Source organism: Tupaia chinensis, unplaced genomic scaffold, assembly GCF_000334495.1.
Source record: "Tupaia chinensis unplaced genomic scaffold, TupChi_1.0 Scaffold000078_1, whole genome shotgun sequence".
Classification (NCBI taxonomy): Eukaryota; Metazoa; Chordata; class Mammalia; order Scandentia; family Tupaiidae; genus Tupaia; species Tupaia belangeri.
Genome location: NW_006159539.1, coordinates 9,204,786 through 9,224,308, shown reverse-complemented (window position 1 = coordinate 9,224,308; position 19,523 = coordinate 9,204,786). Strand labels below are relative to the sequence as shown.

At 41.5% G+C, this 19,523-nt stretch overlaps 1 pseudogene; it reads right to left on the bottom strand.

Moving 5' to 3' along the window:
- Positions 1–5,319: 5,319 nt before the first annotated feature.
- LOC114006597 (serine/arginine repetitive matrix protein 1-like) lies at positions 5,320–8,898 on the bottom strand (annotated as a pseudogene).
- Positions 8,899–19,523: the final 10,625 nt, after the last annotated feature.

The window sequence follows — 19,523 nt, the reverse complement described above, 5'->3', positions numbered from 1 at the left end:
AAAAACCCAGAGCTGCTTGAAAAGAGCTTTGGAAACACATTCTGAACTACTCAGGAAAGTACAGGTCATTGTTCCTGTCTAGCAAAAGGCTCTGCAAAAGGTCTGGTGTCCCTCCAGCATCATAAATTATCTTTCCACGAAGGACCCTTTCAAATAGTGCAAGACAAGGACAAAGGGCTGGCCACAAGCACATTGTGGAATAGGTGAAGCTTGTTTCTGGAGCAGATTTTGTTTTCTGTGGAGTCTCTGACCTTCTCTGGGTTCCAAAACTTGTGCTTTCCAGGACTTAACTGTCAGCCCAGTCTTCTTCCTCACCCTCTCCACCCAACTTACCAAACCTGAGCCGCCTCGGGCCGGTACCACACTGACTGCAGCCTTAGATATAAATGTCTAAGGAGATAGTGATATTTACATTCTTTCTAGTAAGATCTCAGACCCAGGACCAGCAGGTGATGTAGTGGTTAAGGCACTAGACTCTCATGTGGTTGACTGTGGTTTGAGTCCCAGACCTGGTGGTCAGAAATTCATGCCAGGTGCATGTGCATATGTGCCCAAAATTCTGACAGAAGAATGGAGAGGGGATTGCAGTGTGGCCATCCCCCCTGGGAGGTAATTTCTCACTTTCTCTCTTTGTCTCTATGGTGGGTGTATGCACCCTATAGCAAAAAATCTCTCTTAAAAAAAAAAAAAATCTCAGGCTCTACCTGGCTTCTAATCCTTCAGTTGATTACTTAACAGCTCTGTGATCTTGAGGCAATTTCAAGGCTTTGATGAGTCTTTTTTTTTTTTTTAAAGTGAAGATTAGAATAACTTTATTTATTTTTTTTATACTTTTTTTTTTTTGAAGAGGTTTTTTGCTTAAAGGCATGTGGATTTGCCAGAGAGAGACAGAGAGACAGAAAGCAAGAAATCACCCCCCAGGGGGGATGGCCATGCCACAATCCCTTCTCTTCCATTCTCCTCTCGGGATCTTGGGCATGTGCACGCATGCGCCCGGCGTGAGTTTTAAACCGCCGGGTCCAGGACGTGAACCGTGGTCGACTACATGGGAGTCCAGCGACATAGCCATTATGCTAACTGCTGGTCTCTAGAATAACTTTATTTTTAAAATTTAATTATATACAATATAATTATAATTATAATTAAATATATAACATAATATTATATATTATACATACACATATATATAATGTAATTAAAATACATTTGCTCACTATACATCATCTGGCTTGCAAAGAGAGTTTACCTAACATGAAATACACCTCAGACCAGCTGAAAATGCTATATACATTATCATCGACAGGTAATAAACCATTACTGTGTCCCACAAATATCTTGCCTCTCTATTTTCCCCCCAATTTCCTTCCCTATGCTCTTTTCCTCTCCCACACTCCTCTTCCACATTGTCTTCAAAAATAATTCTATTTTTCAAAATTATTGTGAAAATAAAGTTCACTAATGTGTGAGGTACGGCATGTTGTTCTAGTGCCTGGCTGTGTCAATACATAATACTATTACAGGGTCGTTGGGAAAGTCATGATGCATTTTTGTGTAGAAAAACAGAAAAATACTTCATAACTTTCTTGACGACCTAATATTAATATTGGTTTTGTTGAAAGAGTATTAACTCAAGCAAAACACTTCTTAAGGGTAGACCATGTAGATTAGAAAAGAAGATGCTAGATGGGAGATTTTTTCCATCATAGGTTAACTGTTTTTCCTTCTCTCTCTCTACTTACCTACCTACCCCATGTACCTAAGAGGGCTTGAAAAAAATCCATGGAAAATGAAATTAAAGTACGAATTTATTTTGGTGTGAAAAATTTTGAAATTCATGAGTAGTTTTTTTTTTTTCTTTTTTTTTGGAGTGGTTTTTGCTATAGGGCACGTGCGCTCGCCAGACAGACAGAGACAGAGAGATAGAAAGCAAGAAATCACCACTCAGAGGGGATGGCCAACCCGCAATCCCTTCTCCTCCATTCTCCTCTCGGGATCCTTGGCACGCACGCACACGTGCCCGGCGTGAGTTTAAGCCACCGGGGCCTGGACTCGAACCTGGTTGACTACGTGGGAGTCCAGCGACATAGCCATTACGCTAACTGCTGGTCCCCATGAGTAGTTTTTTTCATGTATACATTTTGCGTAAACTTTTTGAAGACCACATATCTCTCTCTTCATTATCTACTTGTATCTATAGACGAGCCCATGAGAGACAGGGGTAAAATATAAGATTACAAATATCTCAGATTTTCTAGGTTGTATGATTGTCACAGTAATATGAACATTAACTTATATGAACCACTGGGGTGTGCATGTATTTTAAATTTAGAAATTAATTCTGTTTCACCCACAAGCTTTATGTAGCTTTAGCTAAAATAAAAACAGTGAAGCCAAGACACTATTTAAAAGTCTTCCAGAGATAAGAGCCCTGAAAATTATATATACAATTGGAAGAATAAGACAAAAATATGAATGAAGCCAGGACATTTCATTAAACAAAATTTTATATAACTGAAGGATCCTTTCTGGGACTAGTTATAAAAGAAAAAAGAAAAAAAAAAGTGAAATTTCCGTGTTCTAAATCAGATTGTCACACATCAATATAAATCTACAATGTCTTGGCAAACAACCTGTTTTCCTGTTCTGTCTTGCCCTAGAGCTTAAATCCTGATTCATTTCAGCAGAGACTCTATGGGCAACAGGAAAGATTGTGGCACTAAAATATTCATTTATATATTTTTGGGGTAGTTCAACAGTGGTCAAGCTCACAAACCATATAAGTTTGGAAGCATTACTTAAATGGGTGCTAAGACTCAAATGAGAAAAGAAAAAAAATTAAAAAGGCAAGAAAAGCAAGGGAAAAAAGAAGAAAAAAACAAAACCCTCTAAGAATAGCAAGGGGGCATTTAAAGAAACCATAAGAATCCCAGGATCAGCAGTTGGCATAATGGCTATGTCCCTTACTCCCATGGATTTCTTTCTGGTGAGTGTAGGTGCCCTATAGCAAAAGCCTCACCAAAAAAAAAAAAAAAGAAACCATAAGAATCCCAACAATATTTACCCCCCCCCCCTTTTTGTTAAGGAAAAAAAGGATTTTTTTTTTCTTTTGCCTTGAACCATTTCATTCCAAATGAACTTCTGTCAGCTGTCAATGAAAAATGCCACTAGTTCACTGTGGATACCTTTTGCAATGCAAATCCCTGCCTTTTTTTCTTTTTTAAACACAGTGAACGGCCATCTAGTAATTACTACAACAAATGTTATAGTCTAAAGCTCAAACATGGTTTAGCAGTGTTGAAACTCAATGCATATAAACCAAACGAAGTTTCCATACCAGTATGTCCACCTAAGATTGTGGGGACACTGGAGCTTTCCTGGCTGTTTGTGTGTGTGTGTGTGTGCCATTGCTTGTGTGGGCTAGCTAGAGAGACAGAGAGAGGAGAAGGAAGAAAAAGTGGGGGATGGTCACACCACAATCCCTTCTCTATTTCTCCTTCCTGCTAAGATTTTGGGCACGCACACACACTGCACTCAGCTATTTTTCAAGCCCTCCTGGAGTCTGGGACTGAACCTGACATGTAGTTCGCCATGTACGACCCATTCTTCTTCTTCTTTTTTTTTTAATTTTTTTTTTATTTTTTATTATAGGGTGCATGCACTCATGGGAGAGACAGAAAGAAATACCACCCCCTCAGGGGGAATGGTCATGCTGTAATCCCTTCTCCCCTACTCTCTGGATTTGGGGCATGCATGCACACATGCCTGGTGTAAATTTAAGCTGCTGGGTCTGGGACTCGAACTGCAATCAACTGCGTGAGAGTCTAGTGATTTTACTATTGTACCATCTGCTGGACCCATGGAGCCAGTCTTCTTAACCACCAGGATAGGACTGGCCTTCAGTTGGGGGGAGAGTTCCCCCCCAACCCCCCATAGGCAAACAGAGACAGACAGAGAGACAGAAAGCGAGAAATCACCCCCAAGGGGGGATGGCCATGCCTCAATTCCTTCTCCTCCATTCTCCTTTTGGGATCTTGGGCACGCACGCACATGCGCCCTACGTGAGTTTTAGGCCACCGGGTCTGGGACGCGAACCACAGTTGACTACATGAAAGTCAAGCGACATAGCCATTATGCTAACTGCTGGACCCTCACGCAGGTGCTTTTCTAAGTTCTCTGGTTCTTCTTGTGCAGATAGGGTTGCTGCAGCAGCTATGATGGGGGGGGGCGGGGGCAGGAGCACTGGCGCTTTTTATTCTTTTTACGATTCCTGCCACAGCCTCACCCCTTCTTTCTGCCTCCCTCTGGATCTGAATTCCTTGCAGGTGTTGGGCTTTTAGCCTCTTTGACCCATACAGCTGGTGAGCAGTTTGTAGAGAATGCCTTGAGGCTCCACAGGGGATAGGAATCCTCCCTGCAGACCAGGGGCCTGGCCACACAGCTGTGTTTTGTCTTTTCAGCTTCCGGAGTCCTGGAGTCTTCTAACGGACTAGTGCTTAGAGATGGGGACTGCCTTATTTGGGGCGATGACGACCCTCCTCCCCTTTCTCCTTCTGGTGGAGGGCTTGAAGAAGTCCGAGGAGCTCCAGGTCATGGATAGGACAAATGCTATTTGTTTGGTTATGGTGACTGGGCCTCCTGGTTCAGCGGCTTGGGGAAGGAACATCATTTCTTACGCTTAAATTTTTTTTTTTTTTTTTTTTTTTTTGCCAGAGGGCACGGGTGCTCAGCAGAGACAGAAGGACAATGAGCGCGCGCGAGAGAGGAGAACCCACCTGCGTATCCCCACTGGAGCATGATCATGCCGCAATTTCTTCTCCATTTCTTCCTCCTCCGGGGATTTTGGGCTCTCTAGCACACGCACCTGGCCTGTTTCTCAAACCCTGGATCCGGAGACTGCGAAGAATTAGTGAAGGGCCGCTGTAACCACACCACCAGCTGGCCCTCCTGTGCTTCGATGAGAATGACGTCAAACGTCTCACGGTGCCTGCCTGCAGCGATCTCTGTCTGGGAGGCCGAGATGGTCAGATGGTGATGACCACCTGCTAGCTGGGAGAAGAGGAGGGACGTTTCTCCTCCTCAGAGGGAGAAGGCGCGCACCCTTGCGCGGGAGGACGACGAGGCCTGGCCGCGGTGGAGCCAGCGCGGGAGACCTGCGCAGTGCGTAGGACGCGCCTCAGGCGGACAGCGCCGCCTCTGGCCGTGGGGAGGAACCGCTCCGTCCTGCACGTGTGGCCATTGGCTATTGCTGTCCGCGTAAAGATCGTCTCTTTCCCGCGCCTTCGCAGCGCAGGATGGCGAGGTTTACACCTGCTGCCCACTTCACCAGTCTTCACCTGGGACTCTTGGTAGCTCAAACCAGCAGAAGGAGCCGGAGGCAGATGAAACCCGCTGGTTCCGTCTTCACTGGCGTCTCCGCTGTACCGACTCTGCTGCAACCGTTTTGCCATCGTTATTTCCAATTCAGACAATTCTTCTGTAGGTTTCGGTGTTGGTGAGGCCGACTCTCTTCGCAGCACTTTGACATTTTGGCACTTGACCCGGAGTTCTCCCTGGGGACACAGGAGCATGGCGTGGCTTGCGTTTGACAGCTGCGGTGTGTTGGGTTGACAGAGTGGCCGCGGGCAGTGGTCTGCACCAAGCCTCGGTGGACTTGCTGGAGGTTTGCTTGAAACCCATGAGGTTTCGAGGGGCTGGAGGGCCTCCTGGGAGACCTCTTGGGCGGGATGAGGAACAAGAAGCAGAGGACAACGAGCTCCTTCCAGAGATGCTGATGAACACCTTTCTCGTCTTCCTGGAGCCCTGCTTCTCCTGCGCCCCAGTGGACATCGCTTTTGTCTCAGCCACGTTCTCCATGGACATGGCCAAGACCTCCAAGAACATGGCCGAGTTCTTCTCTGAGGAGATGCCGCCTTCTTGGGCCTGGCTGCCCTCCAGGTGAGTGTGATCCTGATCGGAATCTATGGCTCCATCTAGGTAGAGTATGAGGAGTGGAAGAATGCATCTGGGATTTTTATCTGGAACAAGACTGAGATCCTGGTCGGCTCTTCTTTTCCTTTTTGGATACCCCCCCAGCCCCAGATAGCTCTTTAGGCTCTGTCTACAGGTTCAGGCTTGGGAACCGTCAGGATGTCATGGTGGAAGCAGCCTCTTGTACTGAAGGTTCTTTTACTGAAGGTGCTAGAAGTTCTGGAATATTTTTTCCCTTCTTTTCTGGAGCTGGGGAAGGACTCTACCTATTGATTCTGTGATGTGGGAGATAGAAAATGACTATTTTTCTCTTTCTGGACAGGGGTACACCCTCTTTTAGAAGAAGGAGTTATGGCCCTGTCCCCTTTTTCCTGCTGTTTTCTTATTCATCCGTGTCCCTCCTAGCATTGCTTCATTTTGTGGTTGTTTTTTTGTTTTTGTTTTTGTTTTTTTTTTGGTAGATGTCATTTGTTTTTGTTCAATTTGTCTCTTTTATTTCTTCTTATTTGTAGGAAAACTGAAGGGATTCCAGTGATGTTTTCTTGTACACTTAACAGCAGAGGTCCATAAATTCTCTAGCATTTTTTTTTTCCATTCAAAAACCCAGTCAGGTATGGATTTTTCACCTCTAGTTGATTGAATATAAACTCAATCATCTCATCTTCAAACCCAAGGTTTTTCCATTACTCGTTTTGTCATCCAAGCCATATAATCTCCACAATTGCTTTGGTCATGACCAGCTTTTTTCTAGGTGTTTTACTAGTTTCAGATGCTTTACTAGTTTCTCCTGTGTGTTGCTGAACTGGTTATCCTGTTTTGCACTTTTTCTGTGAATTTTCCATCTTGCTTCCTCACTAGGAGATCACTCCAATGCGTGTTCACAATGTTGCCAATTTTAATGACTTCAGTCACTAAATCCATTTATTTATCTTATTCAATCAATATTTAATGAGAACTACTGTTTTTGAGAGGTTTTTGCTATAGGGCTTGTGTGCTTTTGAGCGGTTTTTGCTATAGGTCTTGTGTGCTCACCAGAAAGACAGACAGAAAGCAAGAAATCACCCCCTGGGGTGATGGCCATTCTGTAATGCTTTCTCTTCCATTCTCCTCTTGGGATTCTGAGCACGCAGGCACATGCTCCCAAGCGTGAATTTAAGCCACCTGGTCCAGGACTTGAACTGCAGTCGACTACATGGGAGTCCAGCGACATAGCCATTACGCCAACTGCTGGTCCCTTTAATGGGAACTATTGAGTTCCAGGCCTGGGATTAGATGCTAGAGCCATGAGAGAAAATAGTCTATAATCCTTGTCTTTGTAAAGTTTAGTATTCATTATGCAACCAACGGTCCAACAAACCATTTCAATGACAGCCCAATATCCAATGAAGTGGTTAGTGCTTGTTTATGTAGTCTTTATATGCAGCATTCTGATCACATTCTCAGCCAGTGGCCCACCATTTATCCTTGAGATTGCTAGGAAGTGGCTCAGCCTCCCCAAAGAGATGTTAATCAAACTTCTCTCACTAGGTCCTGAGGCTGTTTGCAGTAGTGGCTCACACTTCTGTCAGAAATGTAATCCAAAGATCTCTGGCACTTGCTCAGTGTTCCTCACAGGGTCTTTGGAGAGTATGGATTAAAAAGAACATAGCCTTGGGGTTGCAGGTGGTGTGGCGGTTAAGGTACTGGAATAGTAGAGAATTTATGGGCCCTTGCCATTAAGAGTACAAGAAAACAAGTGGTTAAGCCACTTGACTGTTTCTCTGCTCTTCTTTTGAGCCAGGCTTTAAAAAGAGTGGCCTTTGCACACGGTCTTTATGTCTTCAACCCCAGTAGACCTCTGTTCTCACCGCTAAATGGAAAGATGTAATGTAAACCTTCAGTTAAATCACTTACAGTAAGGTAACTAATGTCCAGTTTGATGCCAAACCAATGGACTCTTTCCTATTTTTGTTTTTCTTTATGTCCAGAGGCAGGCTACATAGTCACCCACTTTCTTCCTCTTCAAACACTTTCTCCCTTCCATGCTTAGCCTTTCTGACAGTGCTCTCCTCTCTTCCCTCTCTTTTTGGTCCCCTTTATTGAGGTCTACACTTATGCAAAAACTCGGTCTGATTCCTGAGGACTTGATTCTTGATCTCTTCTATTATTACATATTTCTCTACGTGATCTCATCTATTCCCATGGATTTGGTTTATTTTAGTGAATGACTTCATTTAGTGATTGAAAAAATATATACCTAGGGCAAGCAAGTGACATGGAGGTTAAGGCAGCTGATCCCACATGGCTGATGGCATGGTTTAAGTCTCAGACCTGGCAGCCTAGAAGACACGCCAGGCACATATGTGTGCATGCCCAAAGTTCCAAGAGGAGAACAAAGGAGGGAAACATGTACGTATCTATTTAGATGCATTTCAAAATTCTCTCTGAACTTTAGATGCATTTTTCACTGGCTTGCACAAGCCAGCCACATTTAAATGACTTATGAATTTAATCAGCCATAAGAGAAGTTTTTATTTCCTCTTTATCAGAAAATTAGAATAATATTCTGTCTTCCCTTTCTTGGTAAATAACTCTACCAGTTTGTTTGCCCTGTTGACTTAACCAGAAAGTCACTAGTTACTCTGGATTCTTCCCTTTCTATCCTAACTTATCTACCTCCAGAACCTATATCATGTGGTCTACTTCTTTAATCTCTCATGTCACCAGAGCGATCTTGACTCATAAGCTCCCAAATTCTACAACTGGACTCTCTGCTTCCACTCTCTTTCTTTCTAACATATTCTCCACAAACAGAAATGACCTTCTAAGAAGTAAATTGACTCAGAGTACTCTTAAATACTCCTTAAATAGTCTAATTGGTACTGTCTTTATGGAATAGCATCCATACTTTACCATGACCTCCAGTGCCATGAATGCTTTATCTTGACTCATTCTGTTTCAGTTCCCTTGGGTGATTCAGTACTTCTCGACCTTCAGCTTTTGCAAAAGCTCCCACCTATGCCAGAAATAGTCTCACCCTGTCTCTTTACATCTTTTTTTTTTTTGAGAGGTTTTTGCTATAGAGCACGTGCGCTCGCCAGACAGACAGAGAGAGACATAGAGACAGAAAGCGAGAAATCACCCCCCAGGAGGGATGGTCACACTGCAATCCCTTCTCCTCCATTCTCCTCTCGGGATCTTGGGCATGCACGCACACGCGCCCAGCGTGAGTTTTAAGCCACCAGGTCCGAGACACGAACCGCGGTTGACTACGTGGGAGTCCAGGGACATAGCCATTACGCTAACTGCTGGTTTCCTTTACATCTTTTTTGTGTCAACTTGAATATCATCTTTTCATAAAGGTACCCCATTACCAACTGTTTAAAGAATGACTACATCAATTCCTATTGTACTCTTAATTTGTATCTGCATTGTAGTTCTACTTAACCTTAAATTTATTCTTTCCATTTTGAGAATGTGATTCTTTCATTCTCAGAAATTTTACACACACACACACACACACACACACACACACACACACACACACACCATTTGTTGCCAGAGAGAACACATGCTCCAGAGAGAGAGAGAAAGATAAAACACTCCCCCAGCACGGTCATGCAGAAATCCTTTTTCCTCCATTTCTCCTTCCATTCAGGATTTTGGGCATGAATGAATCTATGAATGGCTTATCTTTCAAGCCTCTGGGGTTTCTAATCACTCAGTGGTTGGCTTTGTGAGGTTTGACTACCTTAACTGCTGTACCAAGGGACTGGCACTTGTGAATTCTACTCCATTCTTTCTGCAATTATTTCCTTTATTGCATATTCTGGTCTTCCTGAAATTTTATTACACAGTTCATCTGTATCTGTATCTGCCTTACACATTGTTTAATTTTTCTCATGCTAGGGCTTGGTGTTTATTTCTTTTTTCATCTAATCTGTTCTGAAAGATTTCTTGGCCTTTATTTTTTAGATCAACAATTTGGTTTCCAATAATTTCTATTATTTTGCTTTTGGTGTTTTTTGTGGTTTTTTTTATAATATTTTAATGTTCTCTTAATAGGCTTTCTCTAACTTTTTTATTGCTCTTTTCATAGTACTTCATACTTTTTCTATGGGTTACATAATGTCTTAAACCTTTTGAAAAATACTGATTGTATTTTTGTCAATCATGCTTTCTTCTTCTTCTTAACCCTAGAGTCGTTATTTTATTTACCTAAAACTTACTCTTACAAAATACTGGTTTTCCTCAAATGTTCTGTAACGTTTTGGCTATCTGAGCATATTTACAAATAAGAAACTACCTTGATTAGCATACTGGGTAAAGTATTTTTTTGTTTCTCTGATCACACGGACCTGTCTCATAAATGAACCCTTCCCCAGAATAGAAGAAGCAACTGAGATTTTGAGAGTTCACTTGTACTTGTCAAAGAGGCAAACTTACCGTTTTGTGTAGGAGCAAGCAAAAGGCCTAAATAATGTGAATTCACTCTTATTAAAAAGGATGTCTAGGGAGTTGAGCTTCTAGCAAATGTGATGCACTTCATTTGGAGGTTAACAGGAAAGCTACTTGGTTGTGGAAAAGAGTGACTTCACTGAGTCTTTTTTTTTTTTTTTTTGAGGTTTTTGCCATAGGGCACGTGCAGTCACCAGAAAGACAGAGAGAGACAGAGAGATAGAAAGCGAGAAATCACCCCCCAGGAGGGATGGCCATGCCACAATCCCTTCTCCTCTATTCTCCTATCAGGATCCTAGGCATGCACGCACACGCACCCAGTGTGAGTTTAAGCCACCGGGTCCAGGACTCTAACTGTGGTCAACTACATGGAAATCCAGCAACACAGCCATTATGCTAACTGCTGGTCCCACTGAGTCTTGAGGACTAGGTCCCCGCCGCCCCCACATACTCAATCTGTAAAACAACTTGAAACTTTCTAAATGATAGTACTTTTGGAGGAGGCTTAGAACTGGTTCATAGTTCATTATGGTTTTAAGAGTTTTGAATTTTCTTTCTTCTCTGAAAGTTCAATAATTTGCCTCTGGAATAAAGTGATAGTAAAAAAATTAACAAAGTAGAGATATACAGATGTATTACATGTATACACAGGAGGGCTTCACAAAATCTAAGACTCAAAGAAGGACCAGGTGATTATTTATTTATTTAGATTCTTGCCATAGGGCATATGTGCTTGCCAAAGAGAGACGAGAGAGGGAAATTGAGACATAACCTTCTGGGGGGATGACTAGAGGGCAACATCTTCTCAAGTCTCCTGTCAGGATTTGAAATTTTTAATAGTATCTTGAGTTACAATAGGAAATAAGGATTGGGGGATCTGGAGGGAGGTGGTAACAAAGGTCATCTTATTATACAGGTAAAATATCTCAGGAAATAGCCCTCATAATAGATAATAGTCTAATGCAAAGCCTCTCTAGGGAAATGCTTTACCTTTAGTTTCTTTTCCTATGATAGACTCTCTTCTAGATCTATCTTTAGGCAAATAAGGATACCTTAGAAAACACTCCTTCCTTCTCTTTGGAAAAGGAAGAGAGATGAGAGACAGAGCACAAGTCAGATGTGGGCTTTCCTTTAGCTCACAGTACTCAGCCAAAGTTCTATACTTTGGGCATATTGTTTTCTAAACCCTGACAATGGAAAATAACAACATGACAATTTTACCATCATTTTCTGGAAGTCCCTATAGTCCTGCAGCTCCGTCCTCTTTAGCCTTTCTTTCTGTCCTTTGGGTGTAAGTCACTTGTGTTACAAGACCATCTTGAGATGTTTAATGCCACTCTTGTTAGGGATTATAATATATGTTGCGCAGTGTGAGATATGAGTTAATCGGAGTACTTATGAGAAGCACCAGTGTGTCAGGTATGAACACTCTGATCACAAGGGTCAATGTAACCAACTGGGGCCTTGGACCTGTATAAGGAGCCAGCACAACAGTCTTTACAGAGGGAGCTGTTTGAGCTAATTCTTGAAGATAAAGAAGGGACTCACAAAGGAGATGAACAGTACAGAAAGGACAGAGTGTATCAAGGTGTGAGGTATGGAAAGAACAACACATGATGAGAGCCATGAATAATTCTGTCTAGGAAGGAAGGAGTGTATAGGGGATAAGGCAGGATTCAAAATCAGGAGCCAGATCCTGAAAGGCTTTAGTTTATTGCACTAAGCAGTTTGAAATTTACCTAAAGACTTTAGTAACTCATTGAAGGATTTTAACCATGATGAATAAAGGCAAACATTTAGTAAGCTCTTAGGTTGTTCTAAGTGGTTCACATGGATTAAGTTGTTTATTCCTCTGACAATCTGATGAAGCCAATGCTATTAATATCCTCATTTTCTAGCGAGAAAACTGCCTCTGAAGCATAAGTTCCTCGAGGGCAGATTCTTCATTTGTTCCGAGGTACTAGAACTAGGTCTCCGGATGATGAATGTATGATGAATGATTGAATGAATGAGTCACAGTGACTATACTTGCAGGGAAGGGCAGAGCCTGTATTTGAAGAAGAATAGCCTAAGTCTCAAGCCAACAGATTTAACCACTATTATTATTTCTGCATTAAAACACATAAAAAGATAATTCTGAGTATAAGAAAAAGCTAGAAACTTTAGACTGGCAGGAGCCCAATGGTAGAAATGAATGTACTATATGAATGAATTACTTATGTATAATTGTTGATTATAATTGAAGAGCACTGTGGCAAAACAAATAACAAAAAAACAACTATACATTTGCTTGTTTAGTTTTGGTTTTGAGTTTTGGCTGACTTCTTCCAGTAGAAGATGTTCTCTGTGCCGTCAAAGATTTTGTCAAATGTGTTTGGGCTACCTGCTGGCATGGTGGTTAGGGTCCTGGATTCCTACATGGCTGACCACAATTTGAGTTCCAGACCTGGTGGCTTGAAATTCACACAGGGCATGTGTGGATGCATGCCCAAAAATCCTGAGAGGAGAATGGAAGACAAGGGATTGTGATGTGGCCATCCTCCAGGGAGGGACTATCTTTCTCTCTGTCTCTTTGGTGTGTGCACACACCCTATGCAAAAAACATTAAAAAGAAAAAGGATTCTGTCTACTTTGTTTATTATATCCTCAGCATCTTAAAGTTTCATACATAAGATAGCTGATGTATAAATGTTTGTCAAATGAATGGATGATTATATAAGTTGAAAATATTATATATTAGATCTCCTTTATAGAGATTTGGGATCCATATTTGTATACTTATGACAATAAAGAAACCTGCCTCCCTTTTTTTTCTTTTTCTTTTAAAGATTCTTTTAGTAGTTTTTGTATTGTCATGGTACTGGTGGGTGTGTCATTTAGTACGTAAATGACATTATGATGAGGTTTAGTATCTTCCAGAGGTCATTATGGCAGCCATCTTGGATCCCACCAGTCCGGGCTGGCTCTTAGAGAGAGAGCGTTTTCTTACCAATAGGCATGCATCCTGTTACTTACAGAAATATCCTGTTTAGGGAAAGGCTGGAGCATGGAATGAGCATGGACTCTATAGTGGGTAGAAATTGTTAATAAAATTGTATTACACATTGACATGGCTACTCAAGTAGAGAAAGCAAAATCTGCCCTGTTTGTGTTAAGTCAAGTGAATAAGTATCTGGTAAGACTGCATGGGGTCTGTAGTTTTACAAGAAACCCAGGTTGTATGGTGCTATGGATTAAGACATAGGTTCCTGTTAGGGTCCTAGGTCTGTTAACATTATACCATTCCTTGTCGTTCCTCTTCTCTGCCTTGAATAGTGGGGTGGTTAGAAGGAGGTAACATCGGCAGACTGTATCTCCTGGGTCTCCTTCCTATCTCTTAGCCCTGGTGGCTTAAAAACACACCAGGCACATGTGTGTACATGTCCAAAATATCAATAAGGTGGAGAAATAAAGGAAAAGGAACTGCAGCATGACCATGTCCCATAGTGGGAGTGCTTTCTTTCTGTCTCTCTCTGGCAAGTGCATGAACCTTCTGACAATTAAAAAAAAAGTTTGAGATCAAATGGTCTACCATCTTTGGTATTCTTAGGAATGTTTGGAGTGAGGTGACACATTGAATGTAAGAAGATAGTCTGATGATTTTATTCATTTACTTTATTTCAAGAGACGCCATTTGCCAAATCAAGAAAATTAGGTGAGTTTAGTTCATTTTTAACCATGTCACATTTTGTGACTCTACAAGAAGTAAACTAAGTCCTTACAAGGCATATAGGTTGCATAGACAACTAAGGAATTTCACAACCCATGAAATAGTGGATATATAAAATATGAAACTATGTGCAGACTAAAATTCTGTGCCTTCCTTGCCAAATTGGTGATCGCCAAATCAAATTTTATCGTACCCTGAAGAAAATTAACTTACGTAGGGAGTAGCATATATTTGAATACATTTCCAATAAAAAGAAATTTTAAGACATTACTTAAAATATGCATTATCTAACACTATTTCTAACTGAGCAGATAGAGTATTTCAATGATAAAATATGGTAATAACATTTTTACAGCCTGGGTTCCCTACAAAGAAAAGCTCCAGGCAATTTTTTTTTTTTTGGAGAGATTTTCACTGTAGGGCGCGTGCGCTCGCCAGACAGACAGAGAGAGACATAGAGACAGAAAGCGAGAAATCACCCCCCAGGGGGGATGGTCACGCCGCAATCCCTTCTCCTCCATTCTCCTCTCGGGATCTTGGGCACGCACGCACACGCGCCTGGCGTGAGTTTTAAGCCACCGGGTCCGGGACACGAACCGCGGTCGACTACGTGGGAGTCCAGCGACATAGCCATTACGCTAACTGCTGGTTCCCAAGCTCCAGGCAATTGAATACACATAGTTCGTTCTGGGAAGTGAACTCAAAGAGGAGGAGGAGAGAACTGGGGAAAGAAAAAGCCAATCCAAGAGTGCAGTATTGAGCTGATTGGGACTAAGGGAAAAGGGGACTGGATGCCAGTACAGAAGCTTTGATGAGGCAAAAAGAATATGTATATTTCAATATTGCCCTTTAGTTAGAAGATGGAGCATTTATTCATTGATCTTTTCCCTTTTTTGGTCAATGGCTGCCCGATGGTATATTGACCTCTAATACTTCCAAGCAAGTAGATAGGTTAGAATGTCTGTGTGGGTCTCTGCAGCAGTGGTGGCTAAGTATTCTGGTTGGGGGGGGGGGGGGGAAAAGAAAAAAAAAAAAGGGCAAAACAATGGAGCTGGAACAAGCTTTCTATAGGTTATATCTGTGTGGTTGTTGTAATAATGGCTTTTATACAAAGACAGACAAAAAATGAAATATAACCCAATGGGAGTCTGAAACATTCTTTTTAAGATATTTAATAATGATCAGAAATGATTCCCCAGGCAAAGAAGTGTGGTTTTTTTTTTTTTTTTTCAAATGCACAAATTATAAATATTTTATCCCAGGAGAAAGGTTTTGTATTTTTTCAGTCTGGATTCTGTTTATGCCCCATCCCTTCTCCTCTTGGCCTGATGAGAAACATTTGTCCCTTCATAGTTAACATGTAAAATTTTGGAAAGCACCCATAAAATAAAAGCAGGTTAAAATAAATTCCCCATGACATAAAATTAACCATCACAGGTCATTGTTTATTTGATAACTTCAGAGAGTCTTGTTGGACACTGAGCAGATTATAGAGCTGCCACCAAAGGACTTCTAAGCGTTGGTTGCTTTTAAATAATTCTGGGGCTAATGTAAGCTGTGCTATGCTGGAGCCATTTGAAAAAATAAGCTGTGTCCCCTTGTACTTTCTTAGCATAAGCACAATGAGTTCTATTTTCTTTTCTGGATGATCTCAAAGTGCTCCGTATCCATCTCTACCCCAGCTATTCGTATGTGTTTCCCACTACCCCTTACCATGCTCTCTCCCTATTTTTATTCTTCAGTTGCCAGAGGGCATGTTCAATTGCCTGAGAGAGAGACAGACAGAGACCCCCCCCATGAGTCATGGTCACCCCACAATCCATTTTCCCATCCCATCAGAATTTTGCGTGTTCCCTGTACCTGGCTGTGGAGCCACAATAATGAGTGACTTTTCTACTGTTGAGTTGTTGGAAAAGTTAGGACGTATGCAAAAAAAAATGCATCATGAATTTCCGACAATCCAATACTTTATGATGCTGTTGGTGGTGGTGTTGGTGGTACCAACATCCAGGTTTGTCATGTATTCTCTCATCCAATCCCATGACACGTCAGAGGTGAGCATAGCACCCATGCCACCAAGATCAAAAGACTCAGCTCCCCAAAAATTCATCTGCCCTGTGTTACCAAGTGGAAAAGCAGTCAGAGTAGGTCTGTTTCCAAAGCCAAGGCTGTTTCTATCACACACCTCCAATACGCCATATTGCTTTCCTTGCAACACAATTTCCGGAGTCTCTTGACCCTTGAAATCCCAAAACATTTTTATAAATAAAGCTAAGTCAGTATAGCACCAAAGAAAATGGCAGAATCTGGTCGTTGTCTGTGAAAATGCTTTTCAAGCTGAAATGACATTTATGACACTCTGTCTTCTTAAATATATAAATCAAACTTGGAATTTCTCTTTAAATTTGGTCTTCGTGTTGATCATTTTGGAAAAATAGGCCCCATTATTATTTTTAAATCTATTTTAATGTTCTAATATATTATTTAAACCACAACAATTTTCTTTGCCTACACTGTCCAAAATGATGATCCCTAACTATGACTAGTTACTCTTTTTTTTTCTAATAACTATTTTATTTAAATTTATTTGTTGTTATTGTTTTCCAGTTTGGTCAGAGAGAGAGAAAGAGGGAGAGGGGGAAAGTGAGAAAGCAAGCCACTAGGTCTGGGACTCGAACTGTAGTCGGCCGTGTGGAAGTCCAGCACCTTTAACCACCATGCCACCTGCTGGCTCCATGACTGGTTACTCTTAAGCACCCGAAATGTGGCTAGGACTTGAGTCAAACTTAAGACGTGTTGCAAGTATGAAATACACACTGGAATGTGAAGACTTTGTCTAAAAAAATGTAAAGTACCCCATGAATTTTAAAAATTGAATATACATAAAAAATGATATTATTTTATATCTCTTAGATTAAGTTAACATTTTACCACTTCAGCAATATATCTATTGGGTCGTCAGAAAAGTCATGATGTACTTTTCTATGTAAAATGCATCATGCCTTTTCTGACAACCCAATGGTAAGAAATTACAAATTATATATGCATCTCACCTTATATTTCTGATGGACAGCACTGGCCTTTGTAATCTTGTTGATATTGGTTCACCTTATCAGCTTGGAAGGGCATTGTTATCTTAGGGTATGTCATATTCTATCCTGGAAGACTGGCAAATGCCATTCATATTTCTTTCTGTAACCTATTCCTAGCCTTGGGTCTTCACAAAAAGATGTCCATGGAGAATGATATGCAGTTCTGTGGTGGGAGGGAGGATGTGCAGGGTGCTTTGCAAGGTCATTCTAATGGTTCGGCGTTGGGACTGACTTACAACAGCACATTGTCTAAGCCAGACTTGGGTTTTCTTCTGTGCTCTGTATTTGTAGCAGCAATGATGGTTTCTAGGGTCAGACACTTTCAGGCAGTTAATAACCAGTTCGACTAAAGGTCCACCAGTTTCCTAGACATTCATTAAATCCTAAGAAATCCCTTACCCCAAGGTCAATACTGCTTAGCTCAGTCATTCTTGATGACTGAGAGAAAGAATGCTTTCCTTTTCATTGTCAATAGTATTGATTGGCAGTTCTTTGGGTGGCCCTGGTCAGTTTTATTTGTCCCCCTTTGTTTTCAACTGCCAAGGTGGTGACATCATCTTTCCTTTCACAATATGGAATTATTGCAATGCTGGAAGCTGAGTACAAGGAGCTCCACTGTGAGACATTAGACCTCACCTCTTTATTATTGTAGAGTGACTCACAGGGGAAAGGAAATTCAGAGGAGTAAGGAGACCCATGCCATAAAGTCTATAAGTCACCAGCCTGATAAACTACCATCTTTACCACCAGTCACAATGCTTCCATTAGACTCAAACACAAGAGTAGGTATGACTAATTCTTCCCTTTACCCACCAAAAATAAATCACAGCCCTGAGCTGGAAGGAGACACAGACTTTTCCAGGATGAAGAGTTGAGTTGGAAGCTGAGACATAGGAAACATTTTGAAAAGGAGCCAGATGGCTTGAACAGAGGATTGCTGAACAAGCTCACCAGACCAGATCCTTCCCATGAAAGCAGAGTTGTTAGCTGCAGTTACCGGTGATTGCAGAATATGGTGGCATGTATCACATTTTACTAGACATTAAATATGTATGGTCTTTGTCAAAAGGTTACTCATTAATCCATTTATGTAAGTCTCTGTCTTTCAAAGACTGTAATAAATTGTTCCTGCTTAGGGATCATTCCAGGTCTTCACAAAGCCATGTATCTAGTAGCTGATGTGTAAATACTTTGTATCTGATTCATTGAAGTTGAATTGCGCTGGATCAGTACAAGCAATGCCCAGGACATAGAAGGTGGCAGAAAGAACTTGGTCATTGGGACCAGGCAGATGACAGTAAACTGTAATATTCCTCTTTGAGTCTTGGTTTCCTCATCTGTAAAATAAGAGCATTGACATGCATTTATTTTATATGTATATATAAAGGACTTATTATGATGCTGGTAATGGGTAGATATTATCAAAGCAGTTGGCTTGTCTACAGGGGAATGAGATAGCTAAAGCTTTTAAAATTAATTTTGGTCAGAATTAATGTAGTTATATGGCCCAAAACAGCAAAACATGCAAACATTCAAAACACCAGTTATGGTTCCTTTTATTGTGCTTATCCAATCCTGCCATTTCTAGAATGATGTTGTATAATTTACAGTCAGAGATCCAGTTTGGAAAATTCATTAACAGAATGATGAAGTTCTCATTACTGCAAACTGTTTGGTGCTGTCTCAGTTCACACTTGAGCTCCACGAAACAGCCCTTTACAATGGATCAAACATATGCCCTTTGGACAGGCTAGAGAGAAGAGAGTTGAGAAGGTCTCATTTTGGAGTGAGAGACCTTTGGCTATACATCCTGATTTCATCAGTTAACTAGTAGATAACCCCAGATCAATTGCTTTACCTCGCTGTACCTTAGATCCCTCACAAATAAAACAAAGTAACAGTCTGGAAGCTATATTTGCACACCTAGTTACACCGTATTACTCACAATAGCCGAAAGATGGAAGCAACTTAAGTGGCCATGGATGGATTAATAGATAAACATATTATTCAACCTTAAAAGAAGGAAACTGGGGGAACCAGCAGTTAGCATAATGGCTATGTCGCTGGACTCTCACGTAGTCAACCGCGGTTTGCATCCCAGACCCGGTGGCTTAGAAATCACGCCGGGCGCGTGTGCGTGCATGCCCAAGATCCTGAGAGGAGAATGGAGAAGGGATTGCGGCATGACCATCCCTCTGGGGGGTGATTTCTCACTTTCTGTCTCTATGTCTCTCTCTATTTGGCGAGCGCACACGCCCTATAGCAAAAACCTCTCAAAAAAAAAAAAAAAAAAAAAAAAAGAAAAACCGGGGGCCCAC